The following is a 24,413-nucleotide window of genomic DNA, read 5'->3' on the forward strand; positions in this document are numbered from 1 at the left end:
TCTCTTCCCTTTGATTTCTCTTTCTTGGGTTCCTGTACTCTTTCCTCTGTGCATGAAGTGAGTAGAGAAAAGTGAAGCTGGTTGGGATGACAAATAGTCTCTCTTAGGTAGAAAAAGATCAGATTCAGAAAAAAAATAGAGCCATAAAATTTGAAATATTTCCTGGCTAGCAGTCTGCCAATCCGTATATTAAAAAAAAAAAAAAAAAAATGAAAGGTGTTCCAGACTCCAAGGTCAGGATAAGACACAGAAAAGGAAAAACTGCTGGGAAATTTATGTTTGGTACGGCTCCTTTTTTAATTTCTCTGGTTCTTTAAGCTGAAACCTGCACACATCAGCAATACTTCCCAAGCCAAACTGCCTTCATTTATGAAGAAAGAGAAGAAGGTGGGCCCTTCATTCCAGAATCTGGTCCTGCAGGCATCTCTATGGGGGTGACTGTATCTCTTGTTATTCTCCTTTATTACTGTAAGCCCAAATTGCAATTTAGCTTAATCAGATCAGATCAGATCAGATCAGTCCCTCGGTCGTGTCCGACTCTTTGCGACCCCATGAATCGGAGCACGCCAGGCCTCCCTGTCCATCACCAACTCCCGGAGTTCACTCAGACTCATGTCCATCGAGTCAGTGATGCCATCCAGCCATCTCACCCTCTGTTGTCCCCTTCTCCTCCTGCCCCCAATCCCTCCCAGCAATGAATCAACTCTTCGCATGAGGTGGCCAAAGTACTGGAGTTCCAGCTTTAGCATCATTCCTTCCAAAGAAATCCCAGGGCTGATCTCCTTCAGAATGGACTGGTTGGATCTCCTTGCAGTACAAGGGACCCTCAAGAGTCTTCTCCAACACCACAGTTCAAAAGCATCAATTCTTCGACGCTCAGCCTTCTTCACAGTCCAACTCTCACATCCATACATGACCACAGGAAAAACCATAGCCTTGACTAGATGAACCTTTGTTGGCAAAGTAATGTCTCTGCTTTTCAATATGCTATCTAGGTTGGTCATAGCTTTCCTTCCAAGGAGTAAGCGTCTTTTAATTTCATGGCTGCAGTCACCATCTGTAGTGATTTTGGAGCCCAGAAAAATAAAGTCTGACACTGTTTCCACTGTTTCCCCATCTATTCCCCATGAAGTGGTGGGACCGGATGCCATGATCTTCGTTTTCTGAATGTTGAGCTTTAAGCCAACTTTTTCACCCTCCACTTTGACTTTCATCAAGAGGCTTTTGAGTTCCTCTTCACTTTCTGCCATAAGGGTGGTGTCATCTGCATATCTGAGGTTATTGATATTTCTCCCGGCAATCTTGATTCCAGCTTGTGTTTCTTCCAGTCCAGCGTTTCTCATGATGTACTCTGCATATAAGTTAAATAAACAGGGTGACAATATACAGCCTTGACGAACTCCTTTTCCTATTTGGCTTAATAACAGCCTTTAAATTAATAGGAAGTGCTAGCTGCTGAAATTCTTGTTTTACTATGAATCAATAGTCAAACATAAAAGTTTTATCTTTCATAAATACTAATAAGCAGGTCATTCATATCAGTCCTAAGGCAAGCAAGTCAAATGAAAATCTAAACAATGTATTTGTAGAATTCTAAACACTTGGTTTCCCTTTCCTCCACAGGGAGGAACAAGGGTGATGGAGAAGATCTTCATGAGGTCAGCTAAATATTGGTATGAGAGTCATCTAGGTTTGTTTTCCTTCTGAAAGCAGGGCCTGAGGCCAGGACCTGCGTGTGGTTGGCTGACTTGGGTGGGGCTCTCAGGAAGAAGTGAGGGACTTTGAAGAAGGACACAGGGAAGGGAAGGAAGCCAATTAATGCTGAATTACTGAGCTGGTTATCACTTCTCCGAGCTGAGATTCAATCCCAACTGAGATCCTCTGAGAAACTGCGTAGACCACACCCTTCGCTGTTCTCTGGTGGCTGGGAGGTTGAGATGTTCATCTATCAGTGTTACCCCTCCAGGAGCACTAACGCCCTGCACTTTCAGGCTGCTGCGTTTGGGGCTAAGTGGCCCAAACCTTCAGAAAACACCAAGAGACACAAGCACTTGAGGTAGAATGCTTGTCAACGTTATAGAAACATCCCACCATAACTGCTACCAAAGTCCCAGTGAGCCAAAGGGATGAGGTGCAAGCAAAAAAAAAAAAAAAGTATCTGCTGCAAGGGTAAAGAGATGAAGTTAAAGATGGAGCTGAGAAGACTAACTGCATAAACACATTTCAGTTCAGTTCAGTTCAGTCGCTCAGTTGTGTCCGACTCTGCGACCCCATGAATCGCAGCACGCCAGGCCTCCCTGTCATCACCAACTCCCGGAGTTCACTGAGACTCACGTCCATCGAGTCAGTGATCCCATCCAGCCATCTCATCCTCTGTCGTCCCCTTCTCCTCCTGCCCCCAATCCCTCCCAGCATCAGAGTCTTTTCCAATGAGTCAACTCTTCGCATGAGGTGGCCAAAGTACTGGAGTTTCAGCTTCAGCATCATTCCTTCCAAAGAAATTCCAGGACTGATCTCCTTTAGAATGGACTGGCTGGATCTCCTTGCAGTCCAAGGGACTCTCAAGAGTCTTCTCCAACACCACAGTTCAAAAGCATAAATTCTTCGGCGCTCAGCCTTCTTCACAGTCCAACTCTCACATCCATACATGACTACTGGAAAAACCATAGCCTTGACTAGATGGACCTTTGTTGGCAAAGTAATGTCTCTGCTTTTGAATGTGCTGTCTAGGTTGGTCATAACTTTCCTTCCAAGGAGTAAGCATCTTTTAATTTCACGACTGCAATCACCATCTGCAGTGATTTTGGAGCCAAAAAAAATAAAGTCTGACACTGTTTCCACTGTTTCCCCATCTATAAACACATTTAGGTCATACCAAAATCTAATGGGCTTCTAATGTTTCTTGTAGGAAGATAGTCATATTATCAGGCAGGATTTCAGTGGCCAGGGTCTAGTGATTTTATAGAACTAAGTTAATAACCCCTTGTATTGGGGGATATGTTTGACAATTCAGATGTTAACTGAGATTTCTGAGGGTCACCAGATAAAATGCCCAAGGTAAAACACTTTTATTTTGGAATTTCTGCTGAATACAATTAAACCAAAAGTTAAGATTATTTCCACACCAAACAGTCTTATTCATGGAGTTCCGTTAGGTCAGCATTCACCTTAATGAGGCAGAGATGCTGCCTAAACCACAGCTTCTACCGATTCCCACAATGAAGCTCTCATTCCCGACAGTGAAGGACTACCCTTCCCACTGCCTTCGCATCTACTTAGGAACATGTGACTTGTGCCCCTAAATTCGTTGTCCCACAGGTTCCTTCTTTCCAGAGTCTTCTGCAGGCACGGGGCATGTGCATTCACCCAGTTTTTCAGGGTCACAACTGTGACAGGCAAAGTCAAACACTTTTTTTTACGTGGATTTTCAAAGAGACTTGTTTTCAGCCTCTCCGCCATCTCCTTTTTTCAGAGATTGTTGTCGTTCCCAATTCTAGAAATTTCCTGGCACTGCTCATCCTAATTTTTTTTCACAGCCAACTTCATGTCCATTTTTTTTGGTCCACTAATTACCACTTGTCCACTTACTTTTAATGTTCAAAATTGGATTCCTATTTCTCCTCTTCTGTTCTATTTTTTTCTCATAGTTTTAAGCCCAGAATTTCTGTTGCTGTAGTGTGGTCGCAAGAGGGAGTGGATATAAAAGCAGGCATTCTGTCATGTTTAACACTTATTATCCAAACATAGTTATATATTAACTGTGTGCTGCAGACTTCAAAACATGAATACAGCCTGGCTTGTTTTTTCTAGGTCTTCCTAATTAAAGTAATATATCTAAAGAAACTACATTCTAGGTAAAATAGTCTTCCAAAAATTCCCTTACCCTCCCAATTAAGAACATAACAATATTTGATGCACATTAGAAAATCTCTTGCTGTTTTATACTGAATAGAAATACTTGCTGTTTCATGAATAGAAATTTGACATGTGTGATGCCTGCTAATTGTTTATATTGTGTATCTGTAAAGTTACTCAAGGCCGAATATCCAAACCTTGAATGACTCACTGAGATGTCTCTCCTGAAACTAGTCACTTTCCAAAAATATATTTCAACAAATTGAAACAAAAACCATTCATCACCAAGACAGGGAGCCTTGGATGGATTTTCTGGATGTCTGTGAGGAACCAAGTATCCAGAACAATCTAGTCTTCTCACAGAAAGAAAAGGCTATTAGAGAGAACTGACAAGCAGCCGTGGCAGCTTGTACAGGAAATGACATACAGACCCAAGCCAAAAAAATGAGGGCACAGGAAGGAAACCAATACAAGAAAATAGAGCGAGGAATGTGTCAGTGTCATTCGCTTGCTTGATTGTTATTCACATAGAAATATAGCAATATACATAATGATGCTGGAAGCCAGCTAAGGCTTCATGAATCAATTATATATCACGTTTACTGCCTCAACACTATGAACTGGTAGCACATCCAAACAATCGCTCTTCTATCAACGCACTAGCTTGATTTGTGTAGCTTTGCAGCTATTTCCTAAAGAAAAAAAAAAAATGCCTAGAAAAGGACTGCATACAGACTAGATTCCTATTGTTTGGGCTTTAGATTCTTCCACGAGTCAGGCTTCTCTGAAGCAGCACTAAATCCATAAACAAGGCTCAGCTTGTATCTGCCAGCACAGTTTAAACAAATATTCTACTCTGACAAAGAAAACTGTATCTACTTTATAGGAAAACAATAAGGAAAATAATAATTTAAGTATTTTTATAATAATGCACCCTGATTGTTGCCTTGTCCCCCTCCATAATAGCTCTCACTTTGGTCAGGTGGAAACAAAAAATATAAAATATGGTGTCTGTCATTTCACTGGAAAAATACACTCTCAGCCCTTAGCATTAACTATCTAAACATTTCAGTTAGTGAGATGAAGAAGAGGAAAGAGTAAAAGAAGGGATTGTGACAATGAAAGTGATATTTCAGCTCAGTCCAAAGAGACAGTCTCTGTTTCTTTCACTTAAAGATGTCTTTGAAGTCACTGAAGTCAATGGGTGGGAGACCATGGCCCAAAACAGGTGCAGAGGCAATTACCAGATTCTTTTTCCTTGAAACACTGTTCACTTGCCAGGTAACCAAACCAGTAAGAAACAGAACTAAGAAATTAGCTGTGACATTTGGGTCATGAAGAGAGTCAGCTTTGAAACTTCCAATACCAATTTGGTTAATAAATTATTTAGCCTTCTATACGTTCAAATCACTAAAAGTCATCCTTTACCCTTAGATTATTAACCTAGAAATTACTTTGCAACAATTTAACTTTGTGAAATGTAGATGAAATCTTTCACTAATGTTCATGTCATTTTCAACTTTGCAATAGGAAAAAAAATAAATCTAGTCACAAGATACATTCTGAATGGTCAAAGGGAAGTTTCTTTGCTTTCCTTTCATCCTCAATTCCATACTTGGGAAAACTGGATGACATTTGTACCTCAATCCAAATTTGTTTTCTTGTCTTCTTTCTTATTTACACCCTCTCTCCAAGTTGTAGTTCTCTGGCTACAAGCCTCCATAACTTTTTACGAATACAATCGAGACTATTGGGAAAAGCAGGCCCGGGAGAGGCCGTGGACCTCACAGCGGAGGCCAGCACGTCCATGTACGTCCGCACGGCAACAGGGCAGCTCTGGCTGAGGAAGGCGCTGATGTGATAACCCAGAAGAGACGGTGCTCAGGCCCCGTTTGCTGTAAGTGGTATGCAGGGGGCTCATAACTTTTCAAGTGTGCCAGTGTGGAGAATGAGAAGGGCCTGGAGGCCTTACAAAAAAATACCAAAAATGAAACGTTCAGTATAATCCACACCTTAGTTCCTGTACTCCCCAAAGAACAAGACTTAACAAAAGCTTAAAATGCACAAACAAATACTCTTATCTTCCCACCTGGTATTGTGCAAAGAATAATAACCATTATTAATCTGCTGACATTTTCAACTTCTTTGGGGGATTTTTTTACTATAAATAACAGTGAAATGTGTCTTCTACAGCTTTCACAATATCTAGTACATAAAAGTATACAATCAATGTCAGCGCAAAGAAGAAGGGGAAAAAAGAAAAGGATAGGAAGGAAAGCAAAAGGGAAGGAGGGTAAAAAGTTGTCAAGAAAAGATGGAAAGGGGCAATGAAGGAAAGAGGTAAGGAGGGAAAGGAAGACAAAAGGAAGAAACAAATATTTCTCTTTCTTAATACTTAGTAACTGGATCAGGGATACCTATTGCCTTTTTCACTCCTATAATGAGGACATCTGAGACCTGCTAGAGAAAACACATATAGACAAATAATTCCCTCAATAAATTCATACCCTCTAGCACCACCTGAGACCTCAGTACTATTTACCTTTTTATTTGTCTGTGGTCAATATCAAATCCCATTTCCTCCAATATCTGTTTCTTACTTTGTCTTCTTGCTAGCTCACTTTTTACTCACCACAGAAACTTAATTAGAAAATTGAAACCATAAAAGTCTTCTTTATGGTGTTCTTCCCTGCCATCTATAAATAAATCTATATCCACATATATGCTTAACTTTAGGGTCTGGAAGCTGAGGCATGTCTCCTTCTAATCAAGTTCAACTTGTCTCCATGCTCCTTGGCCTTATTGCCATATTCTGGGTCTTTCCTTATTTTGTCCTCTCTCTCCACGTATCTTTTTTTTCAGGCAAGATTTCATTGGGGCACCTGCTGCAGCACAGGGGAGCAAGAACAAGCAGCAGCTCCCCTCGCTTGCTCCTCCCTGAGGAAGGGGGATGAGTCTTTTCCTTATATGGGGTGAGGACAGGGCTGTGTCCTGGGGTCAGGCTGGAAGGTGGCTTAGGCAGTTCGCCCACCCCTTAGGTGGTGTGGTGGGCAGGAAACCAGTGCAGTACCCTGCTTCCTCCTTGTATCTTTACTCACTCCCTTTCTATCGTATCCTCAAGTCTAAAGAGCATATTGAAGTGCTTCTTAGCACCTAAAACATAATCTCCTTCAAGACTCTGTGTGTCTTACTGCATCCAGTCACACACAGTGACTTTTCTTCCTTTCTTTATGAACATCTTTTTTGAAGATAACTCTATTTCTTCATTCCCAAACCATTTTCCAACTAACTTCAGGCTATCTTCTCCCCTAAAAATTACTGGGTCTTTAAAGACTTTTCAATTTACTCCAAAATTGTGACTTTGCAGTTACCATGCACCACTGCACTCTTTTTTAAAATTATCATCTTAGTAGTGCTTTCTGCTCATCCTGGCACTGATAGCAACATTCTCCTGTTGGAACGCCTTCACCCTATTCGTCCCCACTATCTCCGTATTCCTGCTTCTCTTAATAACTGACGTCTGTGCCATCCTTCCCTCCTTTTTGAGATCTCCGTCCTATGTCCGCCACTTCAGTGTCTGTCTCTACTAGTATTCTGTCATCAGCCTGGTGGCCCATATGGGTGATCTAATCTTCTACTTATCTGTTAATAATTTCCCAGAAAGATGTCACCAGTCTAGATCACTCCTTATCTACTCTCTTTGGAAATTTTACCAATGTTAATCTCGAGAAATCTCAGAGTCAGCATATCCCAAACAATAATAAATTCAGGTTCCCCACAGAAAACTGCTGATACATTTGAAATACAATAAATTGCATCCAGTCCCATCACTTCATGGGAAATAGATGGGGAAACAGTGGAAACAGTGTCAGACTCTATTTTTGGGGGCTCCAAAATCACTACAGATGGTGACTGCAGCCATGAAATTAAAAGACGCTTACTCCTTGGAAGGAAAGTTATGACCAACCTAGACAGCATATTCAAAAGCAGAGATATTACTTTGCCAACAAAGGTCCATCTAGTCAAGGCTATGGTTTTTCCAGTGGTCATGTATGGATATGAGAATTGGACTGTGAAGAAAGCTGAGCGTCGAAGAATTGATGCTTTTGAACTGTGGTGTTGGAGAAGACTCTTGAGAGTCCCTTGGACTGCAAGGAGATCCAGCCAGTCCATTCTGAAGGAGATCAGCCCTGGGATTTCTTTGTAGGAATGATGCTAAAGCTGAAACTCCAGTACTTTGGCCACCTCATGTGAAGAGTTGACTCATTGGAAAAGACTCTGATGCTGGAAGGGATTGGGGGCAGGAGGAGAAGGGGATGACAGAGGATGAGGTGGCTGGATGGCATCACTGACTCAATGGACGTGAGTCTGAGTGAACTCTGGGAGTTGGTGATGGACAGGGAGGCCTGGCATGCTGTGATTCATGGGATCGCAAAGAGTTGGACACGACTGAGCGACTGAACTGAACTGAACTGAATGATACATACATAGTTTACAAATATGTTTATATAGGGGGACCAAAAAACACAGTCCAGTAATACCAACCTCACTACCCAAGGTGAAAAGAACTGAGGAAAGGTTTATAAAACCATGAGAACTGAAAGGAGAAAATCTATATAATGATGAGAACACTGATGTGTATTCACATCCATACAGGTCAACCCTGTGGGAGAGGAAGGAGGACAGGGAGTGGATCTGGAGGAGCAAGCAGAAGATATGCAGCACAATGCATCCCTTTACTCCTTAACATCCACTCTTATCCTTTGTCAGGAGAAAAACACTAACACAAGAAATTCAAGAAGTTCCACCACTTAATGTGCACTACAAAGTGTTACCAATTTGATCATAAGTTCATGTAAATTCTAGGACATGAGATACGATTGATATTCTTCCTATAGGCCAACAGTAAAGAAAGTTGTTATGGTCCACAACTCTATCATTTTCATGACGACAAATTTGTTAATATGAACTCTTCTTTCAACAGATATCTGACATTCTGCTTATCTTTCACTAGCACTATGGCTACACAAGAGTCTTTGCTTACTAGGGTGACCCAAATCTTTCTCTCTGCAGGGTTGGTCTTTGGAGATATTATCTTTTTTTCCGTTACCACTGTTTTACAGTGGCTACAATTCTGGGGTGAAAGACTAGTAAGAGGCCCTCCAGTGAATCCCCTGAATTCTGAAAATAGTCTTCTCTCACCCATTCTTTAGCAATAAACCAACATGTTTCTAGTTATTAGGATTAATCACCTTGCAAGTTGAATTCTCACTATTAAGGGTCCCAGATGTCCAAGGGGAAACCTCATCTTCTAATTTGTTGGAACCATGACTATTTTTTTCTAGTGGAAGAAGTCCTATCTTGAGGAGTAGGATGACCAAATCCACAACTCAAGGTCATGAAAAAGAATCAAAAAGTCTAATGGTGAGCTATGGAAATCTCCACCTCTTTACTTTGTTTGACATACCTGTACATACTTTCTTAGACTGAGACAGCACCACGTGCTACTTACTTGTTGAAGACATACACCGCATGCTACACAACAGTCCCCAACTTTCAAAATGCCTGCATCTCAGCTCACTTCGAAAACTGAATTTTGGCAGTTTACTCTATTATTCTACCATGTCAACTGCTTCTTTGCAACATAAAATGTGGTAAAAACCAGTGAAATCTTTGGTAGTAAGCCCCAGCCCATTTCCTCTGCGATCATATCTGACCTCTTCTTAGAGTCAATGTAGTACGAGCTACCGTGGCACGGACACGGCATTTTGAAAGTATGGGAGCAGTGATGCTGGCAGAAGTATTGCAGGCAGGGAAGACAGGTCTATATTGAAAAAATGTGGTTACTCCTGTGAGGACAAAGCACCACACCCTACATGATCTGAAGTATTCCAGGTAATCAAATACCCAAAAGGGAGCTGACTGATTCTGCCAGGAGATACTGGCCTCTCCTCTCGGCAGTACTCACCAGTGGCAGTACCGATGATATTACTGAACCCACACAGTCTCCATTCCTGACACCTTGATCAATCCACCCCTAAGATCATTGAGTAAAACAGAGGGCAGTTAAGGCATGTTCTCCTGGAAGCTAGCAGGAGAAATGAGCCCCACTACTGACAGCAATAACCTGTTCATTAACACAATCTGTACTGAATTTCTTCCCTTACTCCTTCCCCTACCAGTGTCTTACTTACTTCTTCCCTTACCAGTGCCCCCTAGAATGACCTCTCAAGTACTACTTTTATTCAAACCATCTTAGTCCTAGGGTCAATTTCTAGAGCTACAAGTGGTGTTAGGCAGCAGTCTCTTTCTTAAAATGGGATTACATTTCAAACAGCCAATTGGCAACATGGAATCAGTTCTCAAATAAACTACTTGTACTTAAATGCTAATCCCAGAGTCTATCAGATATTAGAATAGCTACCATTATTTTTGTGGAGAAGGAAATGGCAACCCACTTCAGTTTTCTTGCCTGGGAAATCCCATGGACAGAGGAGTCCATGGGGTTGTATAAGAGCTGAACATGACTTAGCAACTAAACAACAACCACCATTATTTTTTTGGTGGTGTCTTTTACAAAGCTTCTCTCCTTTGATTATAGCAATAAAATATCTGCCAGTAGTCTTGCCCCCTTATGTAAAATTTTCTGGTAGTAGTCTTCAACTCCACACAGCAGTGCTGATATTTTAATTACCAAATATGAATCACAAATCCTTAACAAAGACTACAATGGTATACAGAGCTTGGCTTGTGCCCTTCTCTTTAGCAAAATTTTCTCCCAGATACTCTGTACTGATCTTAATTCTACAAATGCACCAAGCCTTTTCTTCCTGCTTAAGATATTTTGTCCCTTCATCTCAGCCTTAAACCTTCCCATGCATTGCTTAGTTGAGCCCTACAGATTCTTCAGATCTTATTGTAAATAGGCTCCAGAATGGTCTGCCCTAACACTCCAGCAGAATTAAGTCTCCCAATTATAGTAGCTCATAACATCTTATATTTTCCCTTTTTATCTCTTGTCACAATTTGCAATTATGTATGTATCTGATTCGTTCTTAGCATCTGCTACCATGAAAGCCTCTAAACTCACAAGTCAAGGATCATATTTGATAAGTTCTTAAACAGAGGGCCTTTTGCCATGTCTGGCAGATGGAAAGTAATCAATGCATATTTGACAAATAGATGAATAAAGAAGGAAATGAATGAGTGGAACTTTCAAAGCCACCTTAGTCTTGTGATGCATTGTCTGGAGTGCATATCTCATAGAAAGGGAGTAAGCATGCTTTTGATTTTATTTTATCTGTTTTTGTCAGGACTGTGGTACAGGATATCTTTTTAAATGCAATGCATAAAATATTTAAATTCCACAAATAAGCTTTTCTCCTCAGTTTTATTCTGCAGGCTATAAATATTTAGTGCTTTATTCAGTTTCATATTTTCTAGCATAAGCTAATTTCTCTTCTCTGCAAACAGATAAGCTGCATTAGAATCTATGTAAATAGGTAGCATTAGCATTTATGGTTTATAATCGCAGCCAAGCACTGCCATTCATTAAAACCATTTGTCTTCCTTTTGCTTTTCCTAAATTTTTGTCCTCTCTTTTGGTTTCATACCTCTATGCTAATTATTCTTTGGGATGCTTTTCTTTTCTAGGCAGAGACAAGAACTATCATTATTAATTTTAAAATTGCACAATGCAAATCAAGAAATCATTAATTCCTTATTTTTTATAACTCTTTATTTTTTCCTTTCTCCTTTAATTTCTAATAAATTTGGTATCTCTGTGCCATCATATTTTTCTCTCTCTCCCAACAATGCTGAATTAATCACTTTTCTATGCCATTGCAAAGACTCAATCATTGCCAAAGACTTTCCAGGTAAATCAGAAACTCAATCTATTTATCATTATAAACTCATTCATCCATTTATTCATTCAAAAATATTCACTAAGTACCTACTAGAAGCCAAACACTCTTTTAGGGATTCAGTAGAGGACAGAAGGAAGTCCTCATCTTAATGAAGTTTAGATGTTCTAGCATAAGTTAAGATAGCATAAATAATTATAGAAGTATAATATTATAAATGGACTCTGGAGAAAAATAAAACAGGGTAAGTGGAATAGCAGTGCCATGGGGCAATTTTATAGGGATGGTTCCCATTTTGAACACAGTGGCAAGTGAAGACTTCAATGAAAATGTGACTATTAGCCAGGGTTACCAAACACACAGCGTCACAGAATCAATGAGTGAGTGAGTGAGTGTGAGTGTGTATGTGTGTGTGTGTGTGTCTTTGTTTCATAATAGAGTATTCTGGAGGAGCAACCCCACACCCGAGGCCAGGGGCGGTGCCAGGAGGACCAACCCCACGTCCAAGGTGCCGTGGCTACACGGGCGCAGGAGGGCCTAGAGGGGCTATCCCATGTTGAAGGTCAGGAAGGGCAGCGGTGAGGAGATACCCCTCGTCCGAGGTAAGGAGCAATGGCTGCGCTTTGCTGGAGCAGCCATGAAGAGATACCCCACGCCCAAGGTAAGAGAAACCCAAGTAAGACGGTAGGTGTTGCAAGAGGTCATCAGAGGGCAAACACACTGAAACCATACTCACAGAAAACTAGTCAATCTAATCACACTAGGACCACAGCCTTGTCTAACTCAATGAAACTAAGCCATGCCCATGGGGCAACCCAAGACGGGCGGGTCATGGTGGAGAGATCTGACAGAATGTGGTCCACTGGAGAAGGGAATGGCAAACCACTTCAGTATTCTTGCCTTGAGGACCCCATGAACAGTATGAAAAGGCAAAATGATAGGATACTAAAAGAGAAACTCCCCAGGTCAGTAGGTACCCAATATGCTACTGGAGATCAGTGAAGAAAAACTCCAGGAAGAATGAAGGGATGGAGCCAAAGCAAAAAGAATACCCAGCTGTGGATGTGACTGGTGATAGAAGCAAGGTCTGACGCTGCAAAGAGCAATATTGCATAGGAACATGGAATGTCAGGTCCATGAACCAAGGCAAATTGGAAGTGGTCAAACAGGAGATGGCAAGGGTGAATGTCGACATTCTAGGAATCAGCGAACTGAAATGGACTGCAATGGGTGAATTTAACTCAGATGACCATTATATCTACTACTGTGGGCAGGAATCCCTCAGAAGAAATGGAGTGGCCATCATGGTCAACAAAAGAGTCTGAAATGCAGTACTTGGATGCAATATCAAAAACGACAGAATGATCTCTGTTCATTTCCAAGGCAAACCATTCAATATCACAGTAATCCAAGTCTATGCCCCAACCAGTAACGCTGAAGAAGCTGAAGTTGAACGGTTCTATGAAGACATACAAGACCTTTTAGAACTAACACCCAAACAAGATGTCCTTTTCATTATAGGGGACTGGAATGCAAAAGTAGGAAGCCAAGAAACACCTGGAGTAACAGGCAAATTTGGCCTTGGAATACGGAATGAAGCAGGGCAAAGACTGATAGAGTTTTGCCAAGAAAATGCACTGGTCATAACAAACACCCTCTTCCAACAACACAAGAGAAGACTCTATACATGGACATTGCCAGATGGTCAACACCGAAATCAGATTGATTATATTCTTTGCAGCCAAAGATGGAGAAGCGCTATACAGTCAGCAAAAACAAGACCAGGAGCTGACTGTGGCTCAGACCATTAACTCCTTATTGCCAAATTCAGACTTAAATTGAAGAAAGTAGGGAAAACCACTAGACCATTCCAGTATGACCTAAATCAAATCCCTTATGATTACACAGTGGAAGTGAGAAATAGATTTAAGGACCTAGATCTGATAAATAGAGTGCCTGATATGGAACTATGGAATGAGGTTCGTGACACTGTACAGGAGACAGGGATCAAGACCATTCCCATAGAAAAGAAAGGTGGAGGTGTTGGAATTCCAGTTGAGCTATTCCAAATCCTGAAAGATGATGCTGTGAAAGTGCTGCACTCAATATGCCAGCAAATTTGGAAAACTCAGCAGTGGCCACAGGACTGGAAAAGGTCAGTTTTCATTCCAATCTCAAAGAAAGGCAATGCCAAAGAATGCTAAAACTACTGCACAATTGCACTCATCTCACACGCTAGTAAAGTAATGCTCAAAATTCTCCAAGCTAGGCTTCAGCAATATGTGAACCATGAACTTCCTGATGTTCAAGCTGGTTTTAGAAAAGGTAGAGGAATCAGAGATCAAATTGCCAACATCCGCTGGGTCATGGAAAAAGCAAGAGAGTTCCAGAAAAGCATCTATTTCTGCTTTATTGACTATGCCAAAGCCTTTGACTGTGTGGATCACAATAAACTGTGGAAAATTCTGAAAGAGATGGGAATACCAGACAACCTGACCTGCCTCTTGAGAAACCTGTATGCAGGTCAGGAAGCAACAGTTAGAACTGGACATGGAACAACAAACTGGTTCCAAATAGGAAAAGGAGTTCGTCAAGGCTGTATATTGTCACCCTGTTTATTTAACTTATATGCAGAGTTCATCATGAGAAATGCTGGACTGGAAGAAACACAAGCTGGAATCAAGATTGCTGGGAGAAATATCAATAACCTCAGATATGCAGATGACACCACCCTTATGGCAGAAAGTGAAGAGGAACTCAAAAGCCTCTTGAGGAAAGTGAAAGTGGAGAGTGAAAAAGTTGGCTTAAAGCTCAACATTCAGAAAACAAAGATCATGGCATCCAGTCCCATCACTTCATGGGAAATAGATGGGGAAACATTGGAAACAGTGTCAGACTTTATTTTTCTGGGCTCCAAAATCACTGCAGATGGTGACTGCAGCCATGAAATTAAAAGACGCTTACTCCTTGGAAGGAAAGTTATAACCAACCTAGAGAGCATATTCAAAAGCAGAGACATTACTTTGCCAACAAAGGTTCGTCTAGTCAAGGCTATGGTTTTTCCTGTGGTCATGTATGGATGTGAGAGTTGGACTGTGAAGAAGGCTGAGCACGGAAGAATTGATGCTTTTGAACTGTGGTGTTGGAGAAGACTCTTGAGAGTCCCTTGGATTGAAAGGAGATCCAACCAGTCCATTCTGAAGGAGATCAGCCCTGGGATTTCTTTGGAAGGAATGATGCTAAAGCTGAAACTCCAGTACTTTGACCACCTCATGCGAAGAGTTGATTCATTGGAAAAGACTCTGATCCTGGGAGGGATTGGGGGCAAGAGGAGAAGGGGACGACAGAGGATGAGATGGCTGGATGGCATTACCGACTCGATGGACGTGAGTCTGAGTGAACTCCGGGAGTTGGTGATGGACAGGGAGGCCTGGCGTGCTGCAATTCATGGAGTCACAAAGAGTCGGACACAACTGAGCGACTGATCTGATCTGATTCTCCATATTATGGTCAGGCAACATTCAATCTATTGAAGTTTATATGAGAAAAAACCTGAAGTCTCCTGAGAAGGAAGAAATTCTGCTTTCAGACTGCCTTGAGTTTTGTTTGTTTGTTTGTTTTAATATATTTATTCATTTTAATTTGAGGCCAATTACTTTACAATATTTTAGTGGTGTTTGCCATACATTGACATGAATCAGCCATGAGTGTACATGTGTCACCCATCCTGAAGCCCCCTCCCACCTCCCTCCCCATCCCATCCAGACTGCCTTGGGATTCAAGACTATAGCATCAGCTCCTACAGGAATTTCCAGCATGCTGGCCTGTCTTGAATGTTTTATACTTACCAGAATCAAAATTCATAAGATAGATTTATTTTATGGGACTGGATCTTGGATTTTAGACTTTGGGTTTTAACCTGGGTTGTGATCAAAGGGATAACATGACTTGAGTTATTTTTAAGGATCATTCTGAATGTGAGGTTAAGCAAACAGACTATAGAGAAACAAGTGTGGGGAAGGGCAAGGAATCCAGGAGAGAGATTTCTGTGGTTTTGATAGAGGATCAGTTCAGTTCAGTCCCTGTCATGTCTCACTCTTTGCCACCCCATGGACTGCAGCACACCAAGATTCCCTGCCCATCACCAGCTCCCAGAGCTTACTCAAACTCATGTCCATCGAGTCGGTGATGCCATTCAACCATCTTATCCTCTGTTGTCCACTTCTCTTCCTGCCTTCAATCTTTCCAAGCACCAGGGGCTTTTCCAATGAGTCACTTCTTTGCATCAGGTGGCCAAACTATTGGAGTATCAGCTTCAGCATCAATCCTTCCAATGAATGCTCAGGACTGATCTCCTTTAGGATGGACTGGTTGGATCTCCTTGCTGTTCAAGGAACTCTCAAGAGTCTTCTTCAACACCACAGTTCAAAAGCATCAGTTCTTCTACACTTAGGCTTCTTCATGGTCAAACTCTCACATCCATACATGACTACTGGAAAAACCACAGCTTTGAATAGACGGACCTTTGTTGGCAAAGTAATGTTTCTGCTTTTTAGTATGCCATCTAGGTTGGTCATAGCTTTTCCTCCAAGGAGCAAGTGTCATTTAATTTCATGGTCGCAGTCACCATCTGCAGTAATTTTGGAGCCCCAAAAATAAAGTCTCTCACTGTTTCCACTGTTTTCCCATCTATTTGCCATGAAGTGATGGGACTGATGACATGATCTTAACTTTCTGAATGTTGCGTTTTAAGCCAACTTTATCACTTTCCTCTTTCACTTTCATCAAGAGGCTCTTTAGTTCCTCTTTGCTTTCTGCCATAAGGGTGGTGTCATCTGCACATCTGAGGTTACTGATATTTCTCCCTGAAATCCTGATTCCAGCTTGTGCTTCATCAAGCCTGGCATTTTGCATGATGTACTCTGCACATAAGTTAAATAAGCAGGGTGACAATATACAACCTTGACATACTCCTTTCCTGATTTGGAACCAATCTGTGGTTCCACATCCAGTTCTAACTGTTGCTTCTTGACCTGTTTATAGATTTCTCAGGAGGCAGGTCAGGTGGTCTGGTATTCCCATCTCTTTCAGAATTTTCCACAGTTTGTTGTGATCTACACAGTCAAAGGATTTGGCATAGTCAATAAAGCAGATGCTTTTCTGGAACTCTCTTGTTTTTCTGATGATCCAATGGATGTCAGCAACTTAATCTCCTGTTCCTCTGCCTTTTCTAAATTCCTCTTGAATATTTGGAAGTTCACCATTCACATACTGTTGAAGCCTGGCTTAGAGAATCTTGAGCGTTACTTTGCTAGCCTGTGAAATGAGTGCTATTGTGTAGCAGTTTGAACATTCTTTGACATTGCCTTTCTTTGGGATTGGAATGAAAATTGACCTTTTCCAGTCTTGTGGCCACTGCTGAGTTTTCCAAATTTGCTGGCATATTGAGTGCAGCACTTTCACAGCATCATCTTTTAAGATTTTAAATAGCTCAACTGGAATTCCATCACCTCCACTAGCTTTGTTTGTAATGATGCTTCCTAAGGCCCACTTAACTTCGCATTCCAGAATGTCTGGCTCTAGATGAGTGATCACAGCATCGTGGTTATCTGGGTCATGAAGATCTTTACTGTATAGTTCTGCTGAACAGCCATTGACAGAAGAATGATCCCACCAAAAAAGATACCCTATGCCCAAGGGCAAGGTGGTAGGAGGGGTGAAATCGCATTTAGAATCAAACCCCATACCCACCAGAGATGCTCAGGGGACTTAAACAAAACCTTGTGCACACCAGAAGACCCCACAAAGACTGAGCCAGACCTGCCTATGAGTGTTTGAGTGTCTCCTGCAAAGGTACAGGTCAGCACTGGCCTGCCACAGGGGCAGGGACTCTGGGTGCAACAGCCCTGGGTGTGGCATAAGCCCTCTTGGAGGAGGTCACTATTAACCCCAGCACTATAGAGCTGCCAGAACTTACACAGGACTGGGGAAACAGACTCTTGCAGGGCACAAACAAAACCCTGTGTGAACCAGGACCCAGGAGAAAGGAGCAGTGACCCCACAAGAGACTGACCCAGACTTGCCCATGAGTGTCTAGGAGTCTCCGGCAGAGGCATGGGTCAGCGATGGGCTGCTGCAGGGTTGGGGGCACTGAGTGTGGCAGTGCAGGTATGGACCTTTTGAAGGAGGTTACCATTATCCTCATTGATGGAGATGGTGAGAACTATTAGATTCTGAATGTACTTACAGGCCTCAGTAGGCTATTCTATTTAGTTCCTGCATTCAAATCACAGTCACTGATTTTGTTTAGATAACAAAAGATAGTGCTTGTCCAAATCCATTAAGTTATTGAGATTTGGAAAGTGAGAGTTCACTTACCAATGGTTACCTCTATTTTGAAGGTAGCCCTGCTTTCTGATGGATCGGATATGGACAGTTGAGAGGAGGCAAGGATAACTCCTGTTGTCTGAGCAACCGGAAATATCTTGGATTTACTGAGATGCAAATAACTGCAGAGAGAGCATGTTGAGTTGGAGATGTTTGCTAGATGTCTGAGTGGAAAAGTCAGTGGCAGATACAAAAATGTGGACTTCAGGGGAGAAGTCTAAGTGATAGATACAAAATTTGGAATTGTCAGTAATTGAAAGATGTGGTCATCTTGAAACACTGCAGATTAGCTACTTAAGCGTTTCCCCAAATCTCCTTCCCTGTGAGTTCTCTGTTAGGGTTTACCACATGAGATGTTTATGGACAATTTGGAAGGTGGAAGTATACCAGCAGACCTAAAGCTTCAAAGGGCGGGCACCAGGCCAGGCTGTCTACTCGTGCACGGTCTGCTTGTGCACCTTAATGGCACAGGCCACACTCAGGCATGCAGTTGCCCCAGCTCACACTGAATTTCTTCCTTTAGCTTCTCCAAGTCCTGGGCCAGCATAGGTGCAGCTTGTTCCAGATGTCCAAGCAGGAGGCAGGTTCCAGTTTGTCCCAGCGGATTCCAGTTTTCCCTTACTCTCTGGATCTGTGTGGTCCTCACTCTCTCAGGCTTTATGTCCACATTTTACTCTAGACTGCCACCCCTAGCTGATTTATAGTGACCTTAAAACATACCAGATGCAGAGCCAACAGGCTTTCATAGAAGTTCAGCAGCAACCACAAAAGATCTAATACCTGTAATAAATCCCTTATTCCATATCATGTGGATTCTGCTTTGAACTCTAACTGATAAATATGTTACTTAAAGCCATGGAACTACATGAAATTACTGAGGAATTATAGTATAACCATAGAAAATAAAAGGTCAAAGGATTGGGTCCATAAATCAGGGTAAATTGGAAGCAGTCAAACAGGAGATGCAAGTGTGAACATCGACATTTTAGGAATCAGTGAACTAAAATGGACTGGACTGGGTGAATTTAATTCACATGACAATTACATCTACTACTGTGGGCAAGAATTCCTTAGAAGGAATAGAGTATCCCTCATAGTCAACAAAAGATTCCAAAATGCAGTCTTGGATGCAGTCTCAAAAGTGACAGAATGATCTCTGTTCCTTTCCAAGGCAAATCATTCAATATCACAGTAATCCAAGCCTATGCCCCAACCACAAATGCCAAAGAAGCTGATGTTGAACACTTCTATGAAGGCCTACAAGACCTTCTAGAATGAACACCAAAAAAAAAAAAAAAAGTTGTCCTTTTCATCATAGGGGACTGGAATGCAAAAGTAGGAAGTCAAGAGATACCTGGAGTAACAAGCAAGCTTGGCATTGGAGCACAAAATGAAGCAGGGAAAAGGCTAACAGAGTTTTGCCAAGAGAATGCACTGGTCATAGCAAACACTCTCTTCCAACAACACAAGAGAAGACTCTACACATGGATATCACCAGATGGTCAATACCAAAATCAGATTGATTATATTCATTGCAGCCAAAGATGGAGAAGCTTTATACAGTCAGCAAAAAAAGGACCAGAAGCTGACTGTAGCTCAGATCATGAACTCCTTATTGCAAAGTTCAGACTTAAATTGAAGAAAGTAGGGAAAACCACTAGATCTACAAAAATCTAGGTACTACCTAAATCAAATCCCTTATGATTATACAGTGGAAGTGACAAATAGATTCAAGGGATTAGATCTGATAGAGTGTCTGAAGAACTGTGGACAGAGGTTCATAACATTGTACAGGTGGCACTGATCAAAACCATCCCCAAGAAAAAGAAATGCAAAAAGAAAAAATGGTTGTCTGAGGAGGCCTTACAAATAGCTGAGAAAAGAAGTAAAAGGCAAAGGAGAAAAGGAAAGATACATCTGAATGCAGAGTTCCAATGAATAGCAAGGAAAGGTAAGATAGCCTCCCTCAGTGATCAGTGCAAAGAAATAGAGGATAACAATAGAATGGGAAAGACTAGAGATCTCTTTAAGAAAATTAGAGATACCAAGGGAATATTTCATGCAAAGATGGGCTCGACAAAGGACAGAAATGGTATGGACCTAACAGGACCATAAGATATGAAGAAAAGATGGCAAAAATACATGTAAGAACTAAACAAAAAAGCTCTTAATGACCCAGATAACCACGATGGTGTGATCACTCATCTAGAGCCAGACATCCTGGAGTTTGAAGTCAAGTGGGCCTTAGGAAGTTTGGCAAAACTAATACAGTTACGTAAAGTTTAAAAATAAAATTAAATTAAAAAAAAAATAAAGGGAGGAAGCATCACTATGAGCAAAGTTAGTGGAGGTGATGGAATTCGAATTGAGCTATTTAAAAGTCTAATAGATGATGCTGTTAAATACTGCACTCAATATGTCAGCAAATTTGGAAAACTCAGCAGTGGCCACAGGACTGGAAAAGATCAGTTTTCATTTCAATCCCAAAGAAAGTTCAACCTATCACACAATTGCACTCATCTCACATGCTAGCAAATTAATGTTCAAAATTCTCCATGCTAGGCTTCAACAGTACGTGAACCAAGAACTTTCAGATGTTCAAGATGGAAAAAGCAGAGGAACAAGAGAACAAATTGCCAACATCCATTGGATCATCGAAAAAGCAAGAGAGTTCCAGAAAAACATGTGCTTCATTGACTACGCTAAAGCCTTGGACTCTGTGGATCACAACAAACTGTGGGAAATTCATAAAGAGAAGGGAATAGCAGACCACCTTACCCGCCTCCAGAGAAATCCGTGTGTAGGTTAACAAGCAACACTTTAGAACTGGGCATGGAAGAATGGACTGGTTCAAAATTGGGAAAGGAGTACGTCAAGGCTGTATATTATCACCTTGCTTATATAACTTATATACAGAGTACATCATGCAAAATGCTGGGTTGGATGAAGCACAAGCTGGAATCAAGATTTCAGGGAGAGAGATCAATAACCTCAGATATGCAGATGACACCACCCTTACGGCAGAAAGCAAAGAGGATCAGTTTTTTAGGATCAAATCAGTTCTTTAGAAAGGCCCTTCATGAAAGTGAAAGAGGAGAGTGAAAAACCTAGCTTAAAACTCAGCATTCAAAACTAATACAATTATGTAAAGTTTAAAAATAAAATAAAATTTAAAAAATAAAAATTTAAAAAAAAAAATAAATAAATAAATAAAACTAAGATCATGGCATCTGGTCCCATCACTTCATGGCAAATAGATGGGGAAACAATGGAAACAGTGACAGACTTTATTTTCTTGGGCTCCAAATTCACTGCAGATGGTGACTGCAGCCATGAAATTAAAAGACACTTACTCCTTGGAAGGAAAGCTATGACCAACATAGACAGCATATTAAAAAGCAGAGACATTGCTTTGCTGACAAGAATCCATCTAGTCAAAGCTATGGTTTTTCCAGTAGTCATGTATGGATGTGAGAGTTGGACTATAAGGAAAGCTGAGCCTCAAAGAATTGATGCTTTTGAACTGTGGTGTTGGAGAAGACTCTTGAGAGTCCCTTGGACTGCAAGGAGATCCAACCAGTCCATCCTAAAGGAGATCAGTCCTGGGTGTTCATTGGAAGGCCTGATGCTAAAGCTGAAACTCCGATACTTTGGCCACCTCATGTGAAGAGTTGACTCATTGGAAAAGACCCTGATGCTGGGAAAGATTGAAGGCAGGAGGAGAAGGGAATGAGATGGTTGGATGACATCACCGACTCAATGGACATGAGTTTGAGCAAGCTCTCAGAGTTGGTGATAGACAGGGAGGCCTGGCATGCTACAGTCCATGGAGTCACAAAGAATCAGACACAACTGAGTGACTGGACTAAACTGAAGGATTGGGTCTGGAGTCAGTCTTATCTTTAAAGATAAATTTTATAAGAAGAAACAAGCAAATGAGACTGAGAAACCGTAGGCAATATGGTAGGAAAACAACCACAAAGTTTGTCAAGAGAGAGTGATCAATTACACCAATATTACTGATATGTCACAAACGACCTTGGCAATAACAGTTTGGGTGGAGTATTGGGAGCATGGGGACTAATCAGATTAGGTTCAGGACAGGAGAAGATAGAGACAGAGAATATAGACAATCCTTGAAGAATTTTGTGGTAAAGGGGGCAGAGAACGATAGCTGGAGGGAGAAACTGTGGTAAAGGGAAGATACTTTAGATGATACAAAAAAGTCATGTTTGTATATTGATGAGACTGATCCAGTAAAGAGGGAAATATTAACTCTGCAGGCAAGAGAGAGGCATAATGCTGGAGGGATTTTCTTTAATAATCAAGAGGAATAAGATTTGGTGCCCAATTTAATGGGTTGATCTTATATAGGAGCACTAACTGTTTATCAAAGAAATAGTAGGAAGACTGAGGTTTTGATTCAGGATCAGGAGAGCAGGAAGATGCTTTCTTGAGAAGCTGTTCTCTCTCTTAACCACTAACTAGACCACCAGGGAACCCCAAGCTCTCTTCTGTTTACTGTACTAGGAAGCTAAGTTTTCAGCTAGGCATATGGACAGGGGAGAAATTGGTAAAGGATTAAGAAGCAAGGAGAGGGTATCGGATAGTTGGGAAGCATTAATAGATTAGAAAACATGGATTTCCCAGGAAGTACTGATAGTGAACTAAATATTAGTGCCCATGGATTTAAACTACAATAAGTCAACATGACTGTTTTCTCAAAACAAATTCAGTTGAGAAGATGTGATTATAGTCAGTGGAGAATATAATTTGACCAGGATGGGGGGGTTACCAGATAAGTATGACAAAAAGAGAAATGTTGAAGATTATGTATTTTTTTACTATATACAGAATAAGTAGCTCCTCCAGTAGTCAATACATTCTTTTGCTCTTATTAAGTATTTTGTTAATTGTAGTGTATGTGCTGGAGAAGGCAATGGCACCCCACTCCAGTACTCTTGCCTGGAAAATCCCATGGACCAAGGAGCCTGGTAAGCTGCAGTCCATGAAGTCGCTAAGAGTCGGACACGACTGAGAGCCTTCACTTTCACTTTTCACTTTCATGCATTGGAGAAGGAAATGGCAACCCACTCCAGTGTTCTTGCCTGGAGAATCCCAGGGATGGGGGAGCCTGGTAGGAGGCCGTCTATGGGGTCGCACAGAGTCCGACACTACTGAAGCAACTTAGCAGCAGCAGCAGCAGTGTATGCGCTTTTCTGTTTTCAAATAACAAATATTTACTTAGTACCACTAATAATAGCTGGACTTCCCTGGTGGCACTAGTGGTAAATAACCCACCTGCCAATGCATGAGACAAAAGAGACAAGGGTTGGGTCCCTGGGTTGGGAAGGTCCCCTGGAGGAGGGCATGGCAACCCACTCCAGTATTCTTGCCTGGAGAAGCCCATGGACAGAGGAGCCTAATGGGCTAGACTATAGGGTTGCAAAGAATCAGACACAACAGAAGCAACTGAGCAGACAAACACTAATCATAGCTAATGTTTACTGTGTTGCAGGCATCTTTCTAAGCAGTTTGCCAGTAGTTTTATCACTTAATCTTTGCATCAATCCTATGAGAAAGGTAACGTCCACTCTTTCCAGATGAAGGCACTGAGACACAGAGAAACTAAAACTTGCAGGGGACCAGACAGTAACTGACTGAGATATAAATCCAGGATGAGGGAGGTTTCAGAATCTGGGCTCCGATCATCTCCCTGCAATGGTCTGTGAATTAAATGGCCTGCCAGCAGGGATACAGCATAAAAAGCAGATAAGGTTTAATTAATGAATGAGTTAGGAAAATATATACCAATAAAACAAAGAGTGAGAAAAACAGATTAATGTAATTCTATAAACACAAAATGTTTCCTAATTGGAAATTCATATATAGGATAAAGAATTTTCAAAATGGATTAAGCATGGAGAAGATGTAAAGAGAAGAGAAGACAGCTCCCCGGTGGGGTGGTGGGGGGCGGGTGGGTAGGATAGCAGAAGCAAAGTCTGGGAGATGGGCTTAAACATAATGCTCCAGGAAGAGTAAGGGATGTGACAGGGTGAAGTGAGGTTGAATTTGGATGAGATGGCACTAGTGGTAAAGAATCTGCTTGCCAATGCAGGAGATGCAAGAGACGGGGGTTCAATCCCTGGGCTCGGAAGATCCCCTGGAGAAAGAAATGGCAACCCACTCCAGTATTCTTGCCTGGAAAATTCCATGGATAGAGGAGCCTGGTGGGCTACAGTCCATGAGGTCACAAAGAGTCAGACATGAACACACAGTGTGAAATAAATTTGGGAGGGGGAGTAA

General features: G+C 41.5%; 1 long non-coding RNA gene across 2 annotated transcripts in view; it reads right to left on the reverse strand.

Annotated features, from left to right (window-relative positions):
* Nucleotides 1–24,413, reverse strand: part of LOC129657656 (uncharacterized) — a 107,077-nt gene that overhangs the window by 63,438 nt on the left and 19,226 nt on the right. The window contains exon 1 of one of the 2 annotated variants that reach the window (XR_008716954.1): nucleotides 9,824–9,884. The exons of the other annotated variant lie outside the window; for it this stretch is intronic. This is a non-coding gene — a long non-coding RNA (uncharacterized LOC129657656). Of the gene's footprint in view, nucleotides 1–9,823; nucleotides 9,885–24,413 lie in introns of those variants that run through there. 2 annotated transcript variants of the gene reach the window in all.

This window comes from Bubalus kerabau, chromosome 7, assembly GCF_029407905.1.
Source record: "Bubalus kerabau isolate K-KA32 ecotype Philippines breed swamp buffalo chromosome 7, PCC_UOA_SB_1v2, whole genome shotgun sequence".
Lineage (NCBI taxonomy): Eukaryota > Metazoa > Chordata > Mammalia > Artiodactyla > Bovidae > Bubalus > Bubalus kerabau.